The following is a 16,882-nucleotide window of genomic DNA, read 5'->3' on the forward strand; positions in this document are numbered from 1 at the left end:
TGGGTGCTCTTGCTGCTGGGCACAACCCAGTAGAGGCCTCAGGGGCCCATGCCTTCCTCACCTGTGCTCTGGGTGCAGTGGATAGCCCGCAGCAGCCTCCTCCCAGAGCACAGGTGGCAGGGGCAGGGGCAGGGGCAGGGGCCCCTGGAGCCTCCACTGGGCTGTGTCCTTAGACCACGGAGACTTCCAGACCTGGCCAAGACGGGGCCCAACACCATGTTCATCCGGACACCAGGTGGATGCGGTAGATCCTGGGGTGCCCTTTACTTCCAAAAACTTAACCATAAAAAGTCTGGTCTAGTGTCTTGAGTGAGTCAAGTAACAAAGATGTCTCAGTGTAGCAGGAGAAGAGTGCAGTGAGCCCACCCCCGCAACCAGGTACACACACCCTGAACTCTGTCCCTGAAGAGGCAGGACATCCCTGTTGTTACCAGTGGGAAAAGAAAAGAAGGCCTCTAGCCTCTCTGAATGGATGGGACCCACTTGTTACTGTACCGCAAGACAAGAGTCATGTGTGCCCCAAACTATGGTGTGTCTATACCCCCAAGGGTCTATCAACGCCTTAATCCAGCCTTGATAGACTAACTGCTCTCAGTGCCTTGCATTACATACCTCTAATTGCCACCTGCTGGCTGCATATAATATTGAACACCAGTTTCTCAGGTAGTTTCCAAAAGAACAGGACTTCTATTAAATCATCTGTTTAACCCCCGGACAGGTCTTAGCTTGCTGAGGTGGGACATTCTGGAATTAATGGAAAAGTGTATCGAGGACCAAGCTTTTCAAGGCAGCTAACCTATGTGGCAAAATGGGGCTCTAAAGGATAGAGCAGGAGGTGAGGATCCAAAGTCTAGGCTTCATTTTCATTGCTACTACTAACTCTCCATCTTTACTTGGATAAATCATGCAGGGATTTTATTCAAAGGCATCCAATTTGCATGGTCTTCTTAAATCCTGTAGCATGTACTACACAATGCAGTCTAGTGCTGTGTGGAGATGCAGAGCTGGCTCTGAACAAGGCAGCTCAGGTACCAGAAACAGTATAACCGCACTATTGCAGCACTCTCCTCTAGCTATTATAACCCATTTCTCAGCAGAACTAATTAGCCCAGAGAAGGTGTCACACTACTGTAACTACCGCTTCTGAGATGTGAGCTAGCTTGGATATCTGAACAGCACTGGATTATGCCATGCAGACAACAATAACCCCAAACCCATTGTGCCTTAGTTTCCCTCAGTTTGACATGTAGATGGCATTGTCTCCCTGACAGGGACGAATATGAAACTTGTTTGGATGTGTTTGGATGAAAGTTATTATAAACATGTAAAATACTCACACATATATTTATTATTAACTTGCTAAGTGTTCAGTGTAGCAGAGAAGCTTTCCTCTGCTATGTTTCTTATTTTAACATTTGGTTTTTTACACCATACTCATCACCACAGTGTCTAAGCACTTGCCTGTGATGTATTAAAAGCAACTAAATAGGAGTTCTCATCTGTAGTCCAACATCTCTCATATCCTCTGCCCTCCGCTGAGACTTCTCCACCTGCCATACTAGAACTAGGGACTCTCCCTTTTACATGCCAGTATATATTGTTCAGTTTGTGGGATGGGTCTATGTTGCAGGAGAAAGTTTCCAAACAAATGCTTAACTAGAGAGAGAGTGTCCAATTAGATTCTGTACCTAGCAGAGGAATCACTGCTTATACCTAGTGATGGGGAGGGAGTAGCACTGAGCTATTTCCTGATGAAGGTCACCAAGACGTTCAAGGATTTTGGTATGAGACAAAATAGAATTGCAGCTTGGAGGCAAAGCTTAATAAAGCAGCCCCAGCCCTGGAAGGCAAAATCTCAGCCAGCTCCATTCGTTTGCAGAAATCATCAGTGCCACCAGGCACAACAAGGCAGCAGTAGTGATGGCACTGATGCTTAAAACATCTGACAAGACATTTGCAGTCTATGATTCATGAGTCTCTGACCAAAACTCTGATTTGGGGGTAGGGGTGGAAATAGTAATGGCATCTGGAGTGAGTAGAACTGGGTGTGAGAGAAAGAGATGATGTAAAAGAAATGGGACAAAGAAAAATGCAGGGTAGAAAACAACTTTACATAACACAGAGCTGCAGTATTTCTACCCTTGAGTTTTCCCATAATCCTTGTCACAAGAAAGGTCTTCATCTCTGTGACCAGTGCTTGAGGGGGCTACATCATTGCAGGCTGGTCTTTTATTTTTAACTTGGCAGCATTGTAACTAGCAAATTGTGAGCCAGCGCCACGCACAGAAGGAAGCAGTAGCTGCCCGCACTCCCCTCCCTGTGCTACTTCCTCAGCTGAAGTTAGTCACTGTAGTTCCCTTAACCTCAGTGCTCCATGGGCAGGCATCAGCTGTGGAGCTGGCCTTGCCATGTGTGAAATATTCGTTTTTACTCTCTGAAAATGCGGCTCCTTGCAGATGAAGCCTGACTCACCCAGTCTGTTTTGGAATGTGAACACTGCAAACGGTTTGAGCAAAAAACGCCTCCTTGTATTTCACATTTGCTAAATCTTTAATAATGTTGTGTCTAGCAAAGCTCGTTCTAACCTTTCAGGATCACCCTGCCCTTTGGGTAATACTTATTGCTAACGGAAGTCAGGTGTGCTCAGAGGAGGAGCGTGTCATACACAGCAGCCAAAAGCTATGAATAAATCATTTCCACACTGCACCCCATGGTGGGATGAATGACTGGTATGATACCTGGCAGGCTCTGCTGAGCCTGTTGTTTGACTATCTGTGTTTCCTTAGGTCTCACTATAGCAAATTGGATCCCTAGGTCTCAGAGCTTCAAATACTATGGTTGGAAATTAATTTAGTAGTTACATTTCAGAGCAAGAGCCTCTACTCAAAGGAGATAACTGACTGTATAGAAATTCACTGATAATACAACCTTGCCATGAATAGAGGGATATCATTTAGGGGTGCATATAGGCACTGAGAGAGATGGGGCAACAACAACATTTCTGAACTTGTTTGAGACTGGGGGGGTGGGGGTCAGACAGAACTTTCTGCTCAGTCCAGAAAAGAAATCCTTTCTTCCTCCAAGCAAGGAGGAGTGTGGGTGTGGGATTTGTCTTGGCTGGATCTGAAAGGGAGGAAGTGACGGCCCCAGTGCTTACAAATGGGTTTGTAAGTGCTTAGTTGTAAAGAGAAGTTGGAGGTAATTGGAAACCATGTCCCTGAATCTCTGTGACAGCACATTCAGATTTGGGGTTGCCTGGAGAGCGGCTCAGAGAGGTCACACTGTGATAACCATGCCGCAGAGCACACATTCTTGCTCCACTTTTTACAAGAGCTTTTTTAATACGGCCATAGGCTTTGGTAACCATTGTCCGCTGGGTGTTGCAGCTGGTTTGCTTTCAAAGATAATCAGCGCCATCGTGTGGATGTTTTGTACACACTTGTTCTGCTGCTCTGGGCAAAGATCTTAAGTTCTCCCTCTCTACCTGTTATACCTTTCCCTTTCACAGGAGAGGAGATCTGTTAAATGGTTCACTTCTCACTGCTGATGAGCTCTGCACATGCTGCTTCAGGATAATACCTAGTGGCAGAAGTAGAAAAGGGACTTGAGCATATCTAGGCCTCTTTATTCTTCTTCTCCACTAATCGCTCCAGACAGGCTGGTTCTGCTTCTGTCCTGAAGAGACAGAGAAAGAAAAGCAGCTGAGACTTCCAGAACTACCTGGGGGATTTCAACACGCAACATTCACTGAAAATAACGAACAATGAGCATCTAAATCCCTGTAGCACCTTTTAAAATCTCAGTCTGTTTTTTGCCCTACCTCGCTATAAAAGGCTGTTGCTAGTTTAGATCCTCTTGGCCAATTTCTGTTGGTAAAATAAAAACCACCTTGAAAAGGACATAGGTACAAAGAACGTGAAGTCTTTAGACCCTTATATCCCCAGCTGTAGTGATAGTCTAGCTCTGTCTGGTGAATTTAAATGTGTCCTGGTGTGTTGTTTTAGTTTGGTTGTTGCAGTGTTCCTCTAGGAGAGAGTGGGAAGGATGAACCCCACTTCACAGGTGAGGAAACTAAGGCAGAGAAGGGCTAAAGTCCATAACCTCAACGGTATATATAATATAGGCACCTAACTCTCACTGAAAGCAATGGGAGTTATAAAAGACCAAACTTTTGTATTGAATGCCTGTGCACATGTGTGTGCAAGTCTATACACAGAAAGGGAGAAAGGGTGGACTAACGAGTCAAGTAGAGACATTTCCTGGCTGACCCTGCAAGCATCTACCCGAACTTCATGCTGTGGTGTAAAAGTGCAAGTCTTCTGGCTTGACCACATCTGTAAGAGGCTTTTCAAGCTGTTATTGGGGGCCCACATTCACATATTGGTGTTATTTGCATTATGATAGTGCCTGGGACATTCACCTCCTTCCCAAAATTTCTGAGCAGGCTGCTCAATCGCAAGCCAGTGTCTCAATTGTTCCACCACAGCCTGCTCTGCTTTCCTGTTTCCTGTACCTTTTCTCATCACTGTGAAGTTGCCCCCAAGCAAATGCAGCTGCATCACAACCAGATGATTTCTTCTCTCCACACATCAGCTCCAGTTGAAGAGTGAGATCGGTGGGCTTTTTTCAGCAGGAGCAGCGAGATGCCTCACTCCTCACAATCTCTCAGAGCCAGATGGAACCTGTTTGACTAAATACGTTTTCTCAACTATATGTGCTATTTCCTTGAAGCCAAAATACTTCATGGAGACATGGGGAGAGTTTCAAGGTCCAGGGTGGACTTTTTAGCGTTGAGAGCGAGAGTGAGCGCACAAAATAAAAAACTCCCCCATTCATCCCCTAGCAGAGGTTTTGACACAATTCTGTTTTTGAGATGTGAAAGGAAACCAAACCTCAGAAGTTGTCACGAAACAGAACTGTCATCCTTGGGTCCACTCTCCCTTCTCTCCTAGCTATTTTTATATCTCCCATTACCAAGCATCTGAGCCCCTTAACGTTATTTAGCATACTTGCCCTCAGACTCCCCTTCTCCACTGTCCCCTTGCCCCTGTGAGATAGGAAGTGCTATGATGTCCCTTTTTACAGATGGGGATTGCAGAGGTATAACTTGAAATGTTGGCTTCCTGGGCATGATGGGGGGAAGGGAAGAACACTTATTTCCTCAAACAAGGACTGCTGCTGCCTGGTGCAAGCTCCCTGAACACAGGCTGTTGCTGCAGGGGTGGCAGAGACTTCCTGAAAGCTGCTATTTGGGGGTCACCTCTGGGGCTTGTGCCCTGATTGTCCACTCCACATTGCAACACTGGGGAACTGGAAATACCAAGAAACTAAATGACTAATTGAGGAGTCAGTGGGTGAGAGAGAGGCTTTGCGGGTGGGGAAGGGGAATAAATGTGGCTGGTAAATAGTGGAGAATCTCTACTATTTACCAGCTACATTCCTTCTCCCCCCCTTCCCCCCGCCAGCCTGTCTCTCACCCACTGACTCCTCAATTTACATCTTCACTGACTGCCTCTCTTGCATGCATACCAGCCTCTGGCTCCTTTACTATTTATTCCAACCAGGAAGAGAACACACCAACTGCAAGTGCTTCCTCAGCCTGACAAAGGGTATTTATACCCAAAAGCTTGCGAAGAAGAATTTTTCCAACTATTTGAGTTGGTCTAATAAAAGATATCAGATTTACCCAAATAACTTTGTAGCTTGTAGCAATTTTTAAATGTAACTTTGTTTCTGGGATTGGTTCTTCAGGCAGTGAGGTCTAGCTAGTGCTGCTTTTGAATTCGAGATCAAATTCATAGCTCATTCACACCAGACCAATTCATTTAGATTCAGTGGAATCACGAAATGCTGTTTTTAAACCAGAATATAGTGAGTTCTGAATGTGGCTGTCAGCACAGCAAAGAGCAGTAGGAAGCAGGAGACCAACTTGTCTAGACCAGTACTGAGTAATCAGAGCAACCAGACTGGTAGGCAGGAACCATTTGTTGTAGTACTGAATCAAACACAGCCTTGAAACTAGTTTAGTCTAGTATAGGCAATGTTGGCAACAAAGAGAAGACTTTGTGTTTATTACCACACTACGTTTAACACCAAACATGGTGAGGTGCATGCAAATTAAGCAAAGTTACAAATTATAGATGTTTCATTTAAAGAGCACCATAGCTTCATTTGGTGACCTTTAGGTCTTGGTTTATTAACTGTATTTTTCCAAAGACAGCTTATGAAGAAATCTAACAAGTAGGGGCCTACCTAAATTGCAGTGAGACGAGGTTTTTCATGGCCCACTTGTAGTGTATAGAGCTCATTTTGAAGGCAGTTCATGGTGGCCCTACCCCTCAGCACTGATTGGCGGGGAGGGGCCGGCTGCCATCTTAATTGATGCCTTGAAGAGAGGGCCCAGTGGGAGGGGGAGGGATGATGGGTCTTGTCTACTGTCCCATGAGCTGGTGTCTTTCCTGCCTGGCAGCAAGGACTCCTGGCTCCCACTGGGGACCCAGCAATTTATTTTTATTAAGGGTTTTTTTGGTGGATTTTCATGAAATCTGTGAAACTACAAATTAAGTAGGTCCCTACTAATACATGTTAGGTCACAGTCTGCACTTGATTAAGATTTTCACACACATTTTTTGAATCATTATGGAACTATCCTTTTATAAATTATGTATTGACACAGTGAAAATGTTGAACAACACAAGAACTTCTGTGTTATACTGCCCTGTTTGATGCATTTAATACAATTTGATTTCATTATCATCACATCAGTGCTCATGGAAATTGAAATTCTGACAGAGAGAGAGGACTGTGATTAAATATAATAATTTTCTTGGCTGGATGATACTTTCCATGACATGCCTGATGATTCATGTTTCCTGACAGTTGGTTTTTGCCTGATGAGCAGAAATGTAGAAGTAAATAGTCACAGCAACTGTGGAACACAAAATGCCCTCATTTATGTCTCCTGGAACAAATCTTCCAATCAAACATTTGGTTACTTGGACTTTTTTCTTTAATAGTCTTGGCTCTGTTGCAGAATCTTAGTCTTTGTGAGAAACTTGCTGTAGCCAGACAAGATAGCAACAGGAGATTTTTGTGCTTAACACACCTCTGGAAATATACAGTACTGCTGCTATTGCAATGCTCTCACTATTGTTCCCTGGGGAAGAGCCCAGAGGTTTGATTGATAAACTATTGCCATTATGAAATAATCCAGCACTAAACTTTGAGTCTTTTCATGTCTCCTAAACAAACAGAGGACTCCAAAGAGGAACATATTTCTGATCTTTGCACGCTGCCTCCAGCAGGGAGGGAATTTTTTTTTTTTTTTATCATTTCTGGGCATCAGCAGGTTGGGGGTGGCTACATTTTGTTTTGCATTTGTTCTAAGAAAATACTGTACTCTCTGTCATTCATTATTTGCTACAGAGTGAATGAATATGTAAGTAGCACTACATAACTTGAATCATATTTCAAGATTTTGACCCAGTACCCTTTTTGCATAACTAAACCCTTGACTAGTCAAAAAAGGGTCTGCAATACCTAATGCAGCCATTTTATAAATAGAGAGGCTCAAGTACCAATGCTTTTATTCTGTTTTCATTTGGAAAAGATTTGCTTTAGAATTTGCACTATACTACTGTACTACAGTGCTTAGCTTTGGTTAAATACAGACATTTGAAAGGTTAAAATAGGTTCAAAATGGCCACCTGATTTAGCTCGTCCCAGTGCCAACCTTACACTTTCAGACCTCAGTGACTGGCAATCAGTCTAAACCTGCAAGAGAACAGAAGTTCCACACACATAAACTGGGTTTTGCAATTTTTGAACCAGTTCAAGATAAACCTAGATCTATGTAGTATAAGATTCATTCAATTTAAGTCAAACTGGTGCATGAAACTTTTGCCCACTTCTGTGCAGCCATGGGGCTGGGAAAATCTGGCCCCAGCCCCAGGGCTGCTCTTTTCACTCTTCCCTTCCCCCATACTGGTCTATTTTTTGCCCCCAGCTCCTTGCTCCCTTCCAGAAAGCCCCCTCAACCCCCATCCCACAAACCGCTCTGAGTGTAGCTGCTCCTATCACCACTGCTGGGGCCAAGCAAGTACGTTCCAGCGGCAGGAGTGGGGGAGGGATGGGGGTATAGTTTCACTAGGGGGGACCCCCTACCCGTGGGCCATGCCTGCTCTCCCCACCCCTTGCAGGTTGCACCTTCTCCCCCTACCTCACCCACAGGTCATGCCTGCCCCCCCATAGGTCACACCTGCCCCCCTACCCCACTCCCAACCCCCAGCTAGCCCCTCACCATCCTAACTTACCTGCTATTGGGGCCATTTTTAATCAATTTAATCTCCCCTTAATGCCCCCAAATGTCTGCCTTTAGGCTCCATGTGATGTGCCTCCTTCAGATGAGTAGGATTAAATACTTACACGTATAATTAAGTTCTTTCTTTTGCTGTACACACAACTGGACAGCACTCCATAAAGCAGTGCTCCATGATACGAAAGTCAAGCGGACCACACCTTTCTGACTTGTGTAGCCCCTATAAACATTGCTCCTGATAGTTACTGCCCCAGGTCTAACTTCTCAGTCATGCAGTGACCCAAGATCCATTTGGTTCCTATTTATCACTGCTGGCAAGTATGCAATGGGATGTGAATGAAAGGCTAACAAAGTCAGCTTGTGTCTCCCTCTGACGTGCATGGCCCAGATGACCCAAAGAAAAGAAAATACACCAGAAAACAACTTGAGGTTCATTACACATTCTTGCATATATCTATTCCTCAACTAACCAAGAAGGCTCTTTTCCCCCAGGCCAGAAAGTCAGAAGTCCTTGGAAACTGACATCAAAACCCATGTAAATCCACATTCGTGGATTTAGTCATTGCATAGCTTCAGGCCAGGGCACAGCAGTTAGGGGCTAAAGACAGACATTCAAAAAGCCCAAGCCTAAATTGATCCAATCTTTGTAGGTTAGTCTAACCTTCAAAGACTGAACTGGTTTGCAAGTGGACAAGTGAAAGTTCCCTTTTCATTCTGGAAATGCAGACACATGCCTGCAGTGGCTCAAGCCAGAAACCCAGGGGTGCTAGGGCAGCGCTGCCTTCCCTTTCACAGGTATGTTGAGCTGAGGGGGCCGGGCCCTGGCAGGCCTGAGTAAGACTGAGGAGGGGTTTAAACCCCAACGTTGGCCTGAAGGGTTCTGAGGGTGGGGGAAGAGGAAGCCTGGTCAGACCCCTGTGGCAGGGGAGGAAGAGGAGGGAGAGTTAACCCCCCTTCCAACCTCTTATTCTTAATAGGGCCATGCTATGGTGGCTGCGGTCCCTGCTGGTGGGACAGGGAAAGGAGAAATAAACCCCATCCTGGGCACTCTAACACAGAGGCTGCTACCCCTTCCTCTCCCCTTGCTGCTCCAGCAATGGGACATGGCCAGACGCCTCCCAGCATGACTCTGTTAAGGTGAAGATGGCAGGGAGGGGGTTGCTTCACTCCCAGTAGACAGGCAGACCCCAATGGGGAAGGAGGGGGAGGGAAAAGAAGGAAGAATTAACTCCCTCCCTGCCCACCCTGCTCAGGCCAGAGCAGAGGAGTGGGGCCAGCCCTGCTCTCTGGAGCCAAGAGTCCAACCCAGCCCAGAGAGCATGTGGGATGCTGAAGGACTCTGGTTTAACTTAAACCAGGAAGGGGTCTGGGACAGAAGTTGCATAAACTGGTTGGACCCAAATCAGTTAAGTCTGATACTACATTCAACCAGGTTTATATTAAACCAGTTTGGGCCATTTTGAAACTGGTTTATGTGCACTGAACTTATGTTCTGTTACAGGTTTAAACAAGTTTCTGATCACTTAAACTGGTTTATGTGTAATGTCTGTCCCTAGCCATGGTGTCTGATTACAGTTAACAAAGGCCTGAATTCAAGTCTTGTGCCAAAGGCTGTCTCAGCAGTAAATGTGTATCTGGTCATTCTGGGAACAGATGATTTAGTTCATTTGTTCACAGGCTCTTGCAGATGTAGCAGCTGATGAGTCTTACTGAGTGCCAGCTCTTTCTCTCCTTTTAAGGAAGTCAAAAGTACATTTGTCCATAGCCTCAGGCTGGGAAATTTAGGACAGCAAGAGGTGATGCTAATCGCATCACTCAATTGTGTGCTGTTGGCTACAGAAGCTGGTGTGCCTTAACTCTGCTAGCCTGGTAGACTTGGGCATTTGATGTAATTTCTTGCAGCCAGCTTGCCAGTTTTCCTTGGCTCCGTACCTTCAGCTGCATGCTTTTCTCTCATGTGTATGGGTTTAATGACATGATGGGATAATTAACACTGATCTGATCAGCAATCTCTATAGTGATTTGCTGCTGAGTTTACAAATATTGCCAGTGCAGCTGCCATTATGGGTGGTAGGCAAACCATAGTAGGATGTTCTTCTATACAAGGAGTGGGGACGGGATGTACCTGTGACTCAGAAGTAAGTGGCTGCTTCAGTAGCTAGAGGTGTGGGACCAGAGGCAGTGACAGATGGAAAACACAGGCTCTTCTACATTTGCCTCCCAGCTGTTCCACTTGGAGGTCATGGCCTGATTTCCCTTGTAAGAGCAAATGCAAGAAGGGGAAATGAAGTGAAAGGGGAGAAGGGTGAAGTTTTGCAGGCACTGTTGGGAGGTGTTTGGTCCTAAGAGGGTGAAAGGACCTAGTGTAACCCCTCCGTGGAGAGGAGATTTGCATTGTGCTTTTGTCTGGACTTCTTGTTACCCTGGGAAGGGAGAATTCAGGGTGCTCCCCTCCTCAAGATCTGGAGAAAAACAAAGCACAGGCAGACCCTGACAGTGAGACAGCAGCCAGTGATCAGAGGGAGAGGAGGCTGCATCTGAGAGGTAAGCATCCCACTACCAAGGTCAAAGAGAGCAGTGCTGGGAGGGAAATTGGGAGAGAAGGCTGCATGTTATTCAAGGCAGTTAAATTATGAGAGAGTGGTATGCCAGCTCTGATCTCTTGCTCTCTATAAGAGCAGCAGTGCAGCCTGGGACTCCCATGTTAACAGTATAGAGGCCATTGATCATGCATAAGTGTTAACAGTGGGGGGACACAATTCTGTGGCCCCGCCCCAGCTGCTCTTGGTGCTTGGTCTGGCTCAGCTGCAGCCTTGTGCCCCATCATTGGCATATAAATCTGGGGAGGCACGTGCCCCGCCATGCTCCCTCCATGTGTTGCCTATGGCAGGGGTTCACTGAACTGACACGAGTGCCATTTCCTATTTCAATAGTCTGCCCTCAGTGTTGTCTTTGAAATAGCACCCAAATAGAGCTGTGAAACAATGCTAGTTATGAAGTGTCTGGAAGTGCGTGGAAAAGGAACTCCCCCGTCATCTCCTGCATTGACTTTTCTGTCCTTTACCTGCCCTTGATACTGAACAGCACTGTACTGGATACATGAAAACTAAAGGATGCCTCTTGCCAGGACTGATAAGAAAGGACAATATTTTAAGGGACATGTTACTTTGTCTTCCACTGTGTTTGAATTGTAAGTCTGCTGGCCAGAAGCTGACTCCTCTGGAATAATGCCTGATGCTGTTCTCATTTTCTTTGGCTAAAATCATCTTTGTAACTGGAGTAACTATGAGACTTCGAGGGGTTTATGCTGCAGTTGTTTCATACCAAGGTGAGCCAAGAAATATGTAACCAAGGACACTTGGTATTTAGAGCATCCCACAAAGCCTTGGCAGTCGTACAATCTCACTCTTAAGTGAGTAAGTAAGAAACACACCATTAAAGCGAGTGATCCTAGAGGAGTTTAGACGGATTTTCTAATGCATGAACCTTAATATCTCTGGTATGTGTTAGTAAGTAAAGTTTTGGTGTTCTTTTATTCCCCCCAGTTTGAGTTATTAGTTATAAGTTTGAGCATACGTAACTGTCTCAGGCTAAGAACATTTGGGAAGGGTGAGAACTCTTCATCCTTTACTAGGTATTGAGCCTAAGTGGTAAGTCCAAACCTAGTCAGTGGGATGATGCCCAAATTACCCAGATCTGCACATGCTCAGTAGAGTGGGTGTTTGGCATAAAAGTGTGTCGCTCACCTCCTGAGGTGATCTCACCATTGACTGGATGGTGAGCAAGAAGTGTGTGACTTTGTTTCAGGAGTGTTTGAGTGACAGCTGATTGACAATGCCCCATCAGGGGATTTTGATTGGTTTGAGAGTATGGGGTGCTCTGAGTCTTTAGAAGATGTGTGTGCGCCCTGTCAATTGCTCTTTGCCACTGTTGGTTGGAAACGGAGCGTTCTTGCTCTTCAGCCCTGAAGAGTCATTGGGACCAGTCAGTTGGTCTAGCCATTAGTCTTCTCAGAGTGCTTCCTTTTGGGTAGTACTGGGAAGTCTACCACAAGCTGAGTCCCTGGGATGAGTGAGTGTTCTTGAACTTTGAGGGATCAAGAGATGCCATTACTTGACTGAATTACCTGAAGGTAGGTATAGTATTGCCCCACCTTTTTACACTCTTGGATGTTCCAGAGTTGACATCTCCAAGCACAAGTAATAATCCAAGGTTCATGGTGGAAATATCTACACTACCATAAAAAACCAGACTCTGGACATAATGCGTTCCTTCTGCAGAGTTCAATACACTTGGCAAATCCCAATCACACCCTCCCAATAGCCTTCTAAAGTCCTCCTGATATTCCAAGGAGGAGACTGACTCAAAGTCTTGGGGACAGATTTTTTAAAACCTTTAGGCACATGAGGACTATAACAAGATGTCTAATGAGATTGCTCAAAAATATGAAAGTCTTAATGTGGGAACTAGATTTCCAGGGCAAATTTCTGAAAGCATCTGAGAGGTCTAAAATGTAGGTGCCACAAAGCTCATTACTGCTGGGGAATGACATCAGAATTGCCACTCTTCAACATCTGAAGACTAATACTGTGATGCTACGGCAGTCGATGCTTCTGAAGCAGATCTGGGGAATCTGAAGCAGACCAGGAATCCACTCTGGTATGTCAGTCTGTTAATGCTGTGAACAGAACAATACCAGTATGAATCATTTCCAAGGATCCTTTTAAATGGTAAAGGTGGCACATAATTTACCATCAGGGTCATTCCTGGGGGGAGCGAATCGGGGTGACTGCCCCTGGCCCTGCACTTTGGGGGACCCCACAGAGCGGGGCGGAGCAGTGGCTCTGCATCCAGCCACTTGCTACCCCACCCCCACCCGCTCTAGCTTCTTCAGGTCCAGGGCCCATGGGACCTGAGTGGGGGTGGGGCCCTGCATGGGTTGATTTGCCCTGGCCCCAGCACCCTGCTTGGGTCAGCTCTGTTTACCAGGCATTTTATTCTTAGGAATGCTCCCAGCTCAGGCTGTATAACAAACAGCTTGAAGCAGGCCACTGATGATAGGGCTATATTTTCCAGTTCAGTTTCATGGGAGATAATGCCTTCACTAGCTAATAAGCAAGTGCCAGACTTGCACCACTCCCAGGTTACAGCTTTGGCCAGTAATATGATACACTGCCATAAACCACAGAACTTACAGATGTTGTGGCTCTCTTGTATCTGTACACTGAAATGGTGTAGTCACAAAGGAGCACATCAGGGCCAACTCTGGCTTTCTGTGGAGACTCAGTGGAGTGTAGGTAACTCTCTAAGTTAGCGTGTCAAAGGGCAGAATTTGTCCATTTGATATATTACCCTGCATTCTTGGGTACCCAGTGATGCATGAAGTTACAATGGCAGCAAGAAGATCAGATAATGGATGGATGGCTGAAAGTCCCAATACATTTAATCCTGGCTGCAAACACTGTTAGTCCAGAGACCAGGTTGTGGACAATTTATTTTGTGTGGGGAAACATTCATAAATATATTTACATCCAGGGAGGGGTAATGAGCTCAATACAGGTCTGAAACTCTGGAAATGATTGAAGTCAGTGAGAGCTGCTGCGATCAAGTCCAGGATGAAACATGCCTGTTACGATCAATGCAGTAACTGAGTGTCTAGTTGCGTACACAAACATTTGGCTGGAGTTTGATGGCATTCCAGTGCTGATCTGTATGTTTCAATGCTCCAAACACTCGAAACCTACGTTTCTGACATCATAACAGTGCAAAACTTTGCAGATGGAAGGGGGTGTGGGGAAGACGGGGAGGAGGCTGGGAGGGTTGCTTAAGTTTGTTTTTTTTTTTAAAGGGAGAAAAAACAAATGGAAAAAGGCGTAGCTGATGTACATTTCAAAAAAGGTAATCTAAGCTGAAGTGTTTCTATTAACAAATTATCACTTTCCAGCAAGTCATACGAGTCTGTCTAAAACAGTAGTTATTTCCTTTTCTAACCCAAGGGAAATGTGGTGTTTTGGATATCCGCCTGTGGCATTGACTCATGGATGTTGGTTTAATGGTGGTAACTGTCTTCAGTCCCTAGAAAAAACATTCAAATAGAGCTCTTTTATGATCAGCTAGATGTGACCATTGCACTGCAAACACTGTATCAAAGCTACACTAGCATGTTCAGAATCTCTGATGCAGCTTGGTTTGGTTTTAATTCTCTCTTATGGGGAAAAGTAAGGAGTTGATGGGAATGGTTATTGTAGCAGGATGGAGTCCTAGGGTCTCCGTGCACTCCCCTAGGGACCCCTTTAGTACCATGCCAAGCGTTCTCTAAGCACCCTCGGAATCTCGCCCGCCACGTCTTTGATGTTATGTATTTATTGTAGGGAGATTGCCCTTTGTTCCCTTGGCTACGGTTTGCTGCCATGTGCTGGACCTGCCTCGGTCTCCCTGGCACTTGGGCGCTCTACAGCCCTGTTGACGCTCTGTCCCTTCACAGTCTCGTCCCGCTCGGGCTCTGTGGAGTCCCGCCTCACACTGCACCTCACGGTGCTCAAACAGTCGCTGCCCCTCTCTCTCTCTGGGGCTTCTTGCTCACCCTGAGCCTCACTGGCACTCGGGTTCTCCACGACCTTGTTCTGCCTTCTGGGGTACTCGGGGTCAGCCCTCTCCCAGTACTGCCCCTTTGCCTTGGCGCTCGGGGATGACACCTGCCCCTCTGCTGTGCCCTTGCGGACGCTCTGGGTCAATGCCCTCCCTGCACTGTCCTTTCTGGCAGTCTGGGAGGCACACTCTCTCTGCTGCACCCTTTTTGGCTTCGGTCGCTGCCCCTCTCTCTGGGCCTCTCAGCAGTGCTGCCCCCTCTCTGGGGTTGGGGTCCACACTCTAACATGGTCCCCTATGAGGTGTCCTCCATCCCTTTATAGCCTCACCTGAACCTCCGGTCTAACAACAACCAAAACACAAGCCCCTTGGCTTTAACGCAAATCTATGCCTCATGGCTACAACGGCCTCCGAACCGCACCACAGGTGTTCCATCTCTCACCTGCGTCACTAGCTGCTCGCACATCCAGGCCCCTTTTCCCTTTCACACATTCAGGGCCAAGCTCCTTCCTCCTTGGCCGCAGGCTGCCTCCTCTCTGGGCTTTGGCCTACAATTTATGTCTGAGCCAGGCCCTGCCCCTTCCATTCAGCTGACCAGACAGGTGTGTGTCCTTAACTGCCTCCGGTTGCCCAGCACCTGAGCCACTACTCCAGCTTTCCAAGTAGCAGGCACCTTAGTGCCCTGCTACAGTTATGTAGAAATTTTATCATTGCTTTGCATGTGCCTGCGTCTTCCTGGTAGTCTTGGATGAGCTGCCAAAGGACTGAATGTGTATTGGAAGGCTGCATTACACTCATGGCCTTGCTTTACATTCCTGCAGGTTAAGGTGGAGTGAGAATGATGGGACAGTATAGAGAATATTGCCAATGACCATGACATTGTGAAATATCAGTGTGGATGAATGGAGCACTTGACAGCTTTGAAAAAGTCTACTGTAATTTAACAGGAATTAAATATAGGTCTAGATACACTTCTGTAACTTTAGAGAATAGTTTATCTTTTACTAAACTACAGAATTAACCTTTTAACTAGCTAACTTTAATATTATAGAGAAGATGTGGATTACAATCTGTAGGTCTTTTCTTTAAGGGGAATGATGAGAAGAGTTAATTTTGAAAGCTTTGTCTCCAGTCAGGGGGCAGGGGCTGGGAGGAGGAAGATATAGGCTTAGCTATAGAGCAGGGTACACAACAAAGGCATCTAATGCCACAATGTGCAGCATTCCTTCATTACGTCCAGCATTTCCTACACTTTTGACAGGGCATTGACAACATCTCATCCCCAGGAAGCAAGACATTAGGATTGTAGAAGGAACCCACTTCCTTTGCATGGCAATGTGACACAATCATTAGGGCAGGCAGATCTCCTTCTCTAATACCTTTCTCGGTTTAACCTATTCCTACCCTACATCTCATTTGGCCTCCCTGGGCTTTTTTGATGCCTAAAAGGTAAAAGACTGAGGTAAAACTTTTGTAACATGAGTTTGGCCAGGATTGGCACTCTTCAGTTTTCCTTTTCCTCTTTCTCTACTCTGTTTTCAACTCCATCTTGCATTTAAAAATACTCCTGTCTGAGATGCATGCCTCAGGAGTGCATTTCTTATGTGTGCTGTGGTCCACTCTCTTAAATGAATAAACAGTAAAGAAAAACTTTCTGTCTTCTCCCTGTGTGGCCAGCAGGAAACTGTCTCCCTGCCTGCAATGCATAAGATAAATGCAAGTAAATACAAGAACAAAATTAGCATTCAAGAACATCCCATGAGGAGCAGTAGGATCACGAAACAATGAGTGGTTTCATCATTTATAATATTTTTGACAGTGTTGGATATAGTATGTAATCCTGAGTCCTAGTAGTCTTGTTCTATTGGTGCTTGGTTGAATTCTATGGTAGCAGAATTACTAGTGGTATGCCTTCTACTTTACTTGGTACAGTATGTAGTATTACTGGACTAGACATAATTCATAGTTGTAGCAGTC

Source organism: Gavialis gangeticus, unplaced genomic scaffold (assembly GCF_001723915.1).
Source record: "Gavialis gangeticus isolate Ggan-Ray unplaced genomic scaffold, GavGan_comp1, whole genome shotgun sequence".
NCBI lineage: Eukaryota > Metazoa > Chordata > Crocodylia > Gavialidae > Gavialis > Gavialis gangeticus.